We start from the raw sequence: 6,973 nt of genomic DNA on the forward strand, positions 1-6,973 counted from the left end.
TCATTAGTGAGTTAAACCTCACAAATCCTTCCTGAGTTAGTGCTAAGTTGCTTTCACTGGGGGAAGGCAAAGGGAAAGAGGCACGGCAAGGGGCAAAAGACATATGCATAGAGGATTTTGCTCCCTGAAGAACAAAGGGAGAGAAGGTGTGTCTTGTCAACAGTGATTTCCTCAAGGTGATGTCTTTACTAGGAGTCTTTCCATTGATCTCCTCAGTCACTACAAACATAGCAATTAAATCTTGATGAATAACACTCACAATTGGTGTATCCCTCTGTTCAGCACCTCACCTGCTGCTGCCAGTTCTGAGTTGGTTCAGAGACTGCAAAGTGAGAAGGAGCCAGTGGTACCATGAGTCTGAGCTCCTAAATACCATAGGCTGCAGAATCACACTCACTTTTTCTTGGAAATATAGAGATTTCAGAGAGGTTTTTTTTGCTTTACAAATCGCTGCTGAATGGAGTAATCCATGAGAAGCCTTACTTAAACTGCTTAATGACTCTCACTTCTGAAAAAGCATGGGTCCTTTTCTAGCCAGTATTTGTCCAATTTCAGTTCTATACCATTGTTTTATCTATTTGTCTGCCAGTTTGAACAACCCTCCTTCGTCAGACCTCTGCTTTTATATTGGCGCTAAGAGGCTGTGATCAGATTAACCCTTCACCTGATCTTTGTTCAAGCAGATTGAGCTCCTGGAGTCTTCCACTGTAAGGCATGGTTTCTAGTCCTTTAATCAGCCCAGTATCTCTTCTCTGTACTTTTTCCAACGTGTTATCATCCTTCTGGAATTATTCACAAGTAACCTTTTCATTAGTCAAGCCGTTCTTCAGATGGTTGAATAATATTTGCCTGATGAATTTACAGTAACCTTCCTATTGGTTGGTTGTATTATTTGTGAGTTGTTAGCATGAACAGCTGCAGTGGTCTCTGCCACAGCTTCACTGGCCACAGAAGACATTTTCTTGTATTGTTAGTCCTTCTGCTGGACAAGCCACTGTGCCATCTGCCACTGATCCCAGCCAAGCCACGGTGAGACACCAACGTACTAATGTGTAAAAGTGTTCCCGTGTCTCAGGATGCAAAGAGACATAAAAACCAGCTACTCCTGGGTTAGCTGAGCCCTTCTCCTTGTTTCTTTGCCAGAATCCTTTGGTATGCAAGAAATTCAGAGAGAGAAATAATTGAATGTCAACTGTACTGAACTGTGAAACTCCTGACATGGGTGCATGTCTATCATCCCAAGAAGCTTCTTAAGTGGCTGCTTCAACTGATCCTAGTTACCATATCTAGTGCTTCCTAACCTATCAATCCCAGCGATTTGTCTCAATGGTGAGGCTGCATGGTAAGTGATTGACAGACCGGGCCACTTGTGAATGAATAGAAGGCTGGTGTGGCTTCTGGGCAAAGATTCAACACTATGGAAAGCTATCCTCTCTTGAGAATGTCCTCAGTCATTCTCATCTACATTTGAAAGAGGTAGATGCCCTCAAGAAAACAGTTGTCTGTACAACAATTACACAAATTGTAGTTCAGTAGAGTATCAAGTCCCTTCTTAATTACAAATTAACCTGACTCCCTTCTCCCATGTCTTGCTGTGATTTGCTACAGTGAAACAAGCTGTGGAACTTCTCCTTTAGCTTTTCCTTAGAAAGCCACTTGTTCAATTTCATGTTCTAGGCTTCAGCTGAACTCTCCTTTCTTGCCAATGCATGTTTCCATTGAACACACAGCTTGGTGAAGAATTAGCCCCTTCCCTATTGTGCAGCTTCCCCTAACCCTGCTTCAACCAGATAGGCAGTTGTGGTTGTGTTTGCTCTTGGTCTTTCTGAAGCCATTGAGGTAGTATAACCTAAATTGTCTTCCCTGTTAGGTGAGACTCGAATCCCACCAACCTCTCTCTCCCTCCAAGTGAAAATCAGGGTGATGGGAAGGCTCGTGTCCTTGAGTCTCACTCTCTCTGCAGTTTTGGATCCTTGCAAGCAGCTCTTGGTACCAACAGCATCATAAAACAGGAGCCTCTTTCTGCTACTTTTAGCTAGAAGTTCAGAAAGCCACAGCTACCTCCAGGCTTTGATCTTGAGCCAAAGCCAAAGCCAACCTCCTGTGGTCGCCAGACCTTTTAGTTTTGCTCTGACAGGCACAAGTGCTCTTCTCTGTCTTTTCCCTCTTGTCTCTGTTCTCTCTTTTTACCACCACCCTCCCCAGACCTCAGCTGAGTTTGCAACCTTAGGAGGGTTGCATCTACCTCTTTCACATTCTTACTTCTCCTGTGGGAGAAGGTGTATATGAAATTCTACTTCCCAGGTCACCAAGACAGTGCTGGACCAAGGGACATGGGCAGCCAGAGGCTAGGTGATTTGGCCCCAAATGTTAAGTCAGTGGCTTTCCTGCCATTGTTTTCTGTCAGTCTGCCTCCCTGCAGGAGGCGATGCACGCTCTGTACTGGTGGCTAAAAATGCCCCCGAGGGAAAGGGAAGGGCCACAGCAAACATCTGGGACCAAAGAAGTGATTTGTTAACCACGTGTAACCACAAATGGAGCTTTGAGGGAGGGGACTGCAAATAGCAAACTATTTCCAGATGTTTAGTCCATTCAAACATGCCACCTACTGGACCTGAGCTTGGAGACTTGGTAGAGATGGGGCAGATGGCACTGGAGAGACAGGGAGGATGACCTTCCATATTCCCCAAGGATTTATTGTAAAAGATGGACCCTCCCTCCCCTCTTCTGGTTTCTGTACTTTATGATCAGTGTCCTCAACTCTACCCTGCAGAAAGCTTTCCTATAGCCAAAAGCTGAAGGCAGCAACACAGAGAGCATGCAGGATTGCCCCAGAAGCTCTGTGGGAATAGTGTTTCTTGTACTGCTTTGCAAAAAGAAAATACATCAGAGCAGAAAAAGTACAGGGTTTTTAATGTGGAAATCTTGAGTGTGCTTCTCCTCTGCCAGAGCCTGTTTCATGTGATGCTGAGCAAGTATGGCACAGTTACACACGTCCCCTAGTTTGGGATGCTCTAGTTTCAGATGTAATGTCCTGTGGTTAAAAGGTGCTGAGCAATCTTCAGTCATTAGTTTCAGAATATTGGATGGTCAGCACTTGTGGAGCTCTTCATGTCTCCATTTCTTGGCCTCTGAAGAAACCCTGGAAGTGATGACAGAGAGGATGGTGAGCCATTTGCCCTGGGCAGAGAAGGTAGAGAAGTCTGTGACTCATTACCTTCTTACATATCCCAAGGTAGTGCAAGTCACTGCTCGTGAGCTGTAAGCCCTTAGGAACTTTGTGTGCTCTGGACATGATGGAACTGAAGAAGGCAGAACTGAGGGGCACAGCTGAAGTGCTGCCTGGAACTTGCCTGTGTCTCAGAGGTTTTTCAGCTCTCTGAAGTGGTTCATAGGGAAAGGAAATAGAAAGGAAAGAGAAACCAACCTGATAGAGGGGCAGGTAAATGTTCTTTCATTACCTCTTAAGTGCCAACAAGGGCAAAGCGTTATCATTACAAAACCAGCTGCCATTTATCTAAATCTTCCCCTAACATTTCTGGCAGGTCACTTTGGTCATTTATATCCCAGTTCTTCCCTAAAGCTTTGCCACAGGGATTTGGGCAGGAGTTCAAGTACCTGGCAGCTGGAGCCATGCCCCTGCTAAGCCACCTAAAGACTGACATTCCAGGCCTCCCCTCATGGGGAAGAGCCTTGGTCCCCTAACTGAGCTGCAGCATCCTGACTACAAAGCCTGTCAGATTTCATTGTTAACAAGTGAGGAAATAAATTGGCTCTCATTATTCTATGAAGAGCTTAGATGGATTTTTACAGGAAAGAAGCTTTGTCTGGAGATTGTAAGAGAAAACTCTGAGCCAGGATTCCCAGGTTTTATTTCTGGTTTGGCCCTTCACTCACTGAGCAGCCCTGAGTGAATCTTATGTCTTGTTCTCCCCCATCTGTAAAAAGGGGTGATGATATCAAACTTCCTGGCATGAGTGTTTCTAGGCTTAATTAATTAACAGCAGTGAAGCAATCTGAGTTTTCAGTCTGAAGATGCCATAATAATAATCAAAGAAATATTTCTAGCTGCTTTGGGTTTTGGTCTTCTCATTCTTTTCCATGTAAAGATGACAGCCCTCAACAGGAGAAGAGAGTTTTCAGTTTACTGGGCAGTAAGGAAAACTGGTGTGCAAGTGGGTCATAAATTCACTGAAATTGCGTTCCTTGTCAGGCTGTGAAGAACAGACTTTTGCTCAACTATTTGTTAGTCTAAAACTGTCAGTGCATTGTTTTATACAAACAAATCTTTTTTGCAGATGATTCATTGTGACTTTTGATTGAGTAGTTTCTACTCATGCAGAGTAGTTGGCCAATCATGTCACATGGTACTGTGTTTGCTCCTTAAGTGGATAACACTCAGGCTCCCAAATACCTTTCAAAACCATACATCACAGAATTGCTCAGGTTAGAAACAACTTTAGGAGGTCTCTAGTTTCACCTCTTATTCAAAGAATCATAGAATAGAATCATAGAATAGTTAGGGTTGGAAAGGACCTTAAGATCTTCCAGTTCCAACCCCCCTGCCATGGGCAGGGACACCTCACACTAAACCATGTCACCCAAGGCTCTGTCCAATCTGGCCTTGAACACCGCCAGGGATGGAGCATTCACAACCTCCCTGGGCAACCCATTCCAGTGCCTCACCATCCTCACAGTAAAGAATTTCCTCCTTATATCCAATCTAAACTTCCCCTGTTTAAGTTTTAACCCATTACTCCTTGTCCTGTCACTACAGTCCCTAATGAAGAGTCCCTCCCCAGCATCCCTATAGCCCCCCTTCAGATACTGGAAGGCTGCTATGAGGTCTCCACACAGCCTTCTCTTCTCCAGGCTGAACAGGAAGGAGAAAGTCAGCTATAAGACAAGAACAATACTTGACTGTCTTCATGGTGAAAATGCTTTTCCTTATTGCCAGCCTGAACGTCTTTATGTCCTTTGTCTCTTGTCCTCCCACTATGCACTATCACGAGGAGCCTGGCTCTATCTTCATGATAACCTCCATGTAGGAGCTGTCAGGCCATTGTTTGTCCCCTACAAAACCATTTGTCTTCCAGACCAAACCAGCCCAGTTGTCCCTCAGCCTCTCCTCTCAGGACTCAGGCCCCCAGCCATCTTGGTGGTGTCTGCTGAACTTGGTCCCATGTGTCAATGTTTTTCTTGCATTGGGAGTCAAAACTGGGTTCAGTTTCGCAGTTGCCATCTGAGTACCTAGGGAAAGGGGATAAACACACCCGTCAATCTGTCGACCTACTGGCTGTGACTCTGTTAATACAGCCCAGAGTGCCTTTGGGTTGCTTTCTTACTGGATACTCAAACCATTTTTGCAGAGCTGCTCCTCTGCCCATCAGTTTCAGCCTATACTGCTGCAGGGGCTCTTCCTTCCCATGTATCCTTGGTGAATTTCATAAGGTTCCTATCAGTCCATTCTTCCAGCCTGCCCAGGGTCCTCTGAATGGCAACCCTGCACTCAAGCATATCGACTGCCCCCTACTACTTTGATGTTGTCTCCAGACTTGATGAACAAGCACTCCATTAAATCATCCAGGCAACTGCTAAAGATTTTTAAATGGGACAGGGCCCAGGATAGACCCCTGCAGTACCCCATTTGTTGCCAGCCTGCATGTAGAGCACAACACACATCCACTCCTCTCTGAGCCTGACCATCTAAACCAGTTTTTTACCTTCTGCTAGTCCATCCATCCAGACCATAACATCCTAACTGGAATGCAAGAATATTGTGGTAGATAGTGTTAAGCCTTGCTAAAGTCATGGTAAAATGCCTGCCAAGAAATCCTGTGTGAATAACAGCTACGTATTTTGTATTTACTTGTATGTGTGTGTATGTGCATGTGCTTTTGAAAACAGACTGGGAACTACCATGCAGTCACAGACTAAAAGCCAGTCAGCGTGGCATTGAAGTGCATTTGGGTCTTAGAGTTTGATTTCTTGAACATGCGCTCTGTTGTTTTCCGTTTTACCTTTGACCAGGATTTCTTAAAGCAACCATCTTTGTCCTTACATCCAGCTCCAGTCGTGTGTCAAATGGGTCTCTGCATTTGAATGATGGAGCTACTTCCAGCCATAAGTCATTCGCTAAAGATTTTCCTTCCCTTAACTTCAAAAAGAGTTCTAATCTTTCTGACCTCTGCTTTCCGTAGTAATGTCAAACATGTGGGCTATAGGAGATATGGACCACCAATAAAATCATGGGAAGCTCATGGACTGAGAATGGACGTGAGTGAGACACTCCAGAAGAACAGGACTGGCTCCATGCCTGGCCTGCATAGGCTTGTCAACATAAGCAGTACGGTTCTCAGGCACCATCCACTCTGTGTATATTTAGGCTCTAAATTTAAACCAGCTCTCCAGCTTCAACCATCACATTGTTGCTACTGATGTCCAACTCTGTCCTCTGCCTGTTGTGTCATCTCCTGTCATTTGGAGATGTAGTGCAGAAAGTTTAGCCTGGCAACTGCGAAATAGAAGCTCTGTGTGCTCCCCATCATCTCTTCTTGGTAGCAACATATTACTTTTCGAATGAAGTTAAGAACATGCTCTGAAAGCTTCTGGGTAGAGAGTGGGGCCACACATGGAGGAAGGGGAGATTGTTGGCCATTTTATAACTGGGTTGGGGAGCTCACTCCCTCTCAAAGCCTTTAGGAATTGAAGGAGGATGGTGCCTAAGTGAGCTGCTCTGCTGCTTAACCGGAGCCGTCCTCCACAGTACTTCAGTGGGTGCTACTGAACTCGGGTGCAGCCACACTCGCTGTTGTTCATAATGGACAGCATAATACCTCAACATGCCATATTGAAGTGTGTACTGACCTCTGCCTAGCTGGGTAGAGGAGACTTTCTCAGTGTTAGAGATCTCCCATCCAGGTACTGACTGGCTAAAATAGCTATACACAAAGGCTGGTGGCAGAGCAGCCAG

This window comes from Pezoporus flaviventris, unplaced genomic scaffold, assembly GCF_033815535.1.
Source record: "Pezoporus flaviventris isolate CSIRO_AGI_PZ_B2104156 unplaced genomic scaffold, CSIRO_AGI_Pfla_v1 ptg000083l, whole genome shotgun sequence".
In the NCBI taxonomy this organism is placed as follows: domain Eukaryota; kingdom Metazoa; phylum Chordata; class Aves; order Psittaciformes; family Psittacidae; genus Pezoporus; species Pezoporus flaviventris.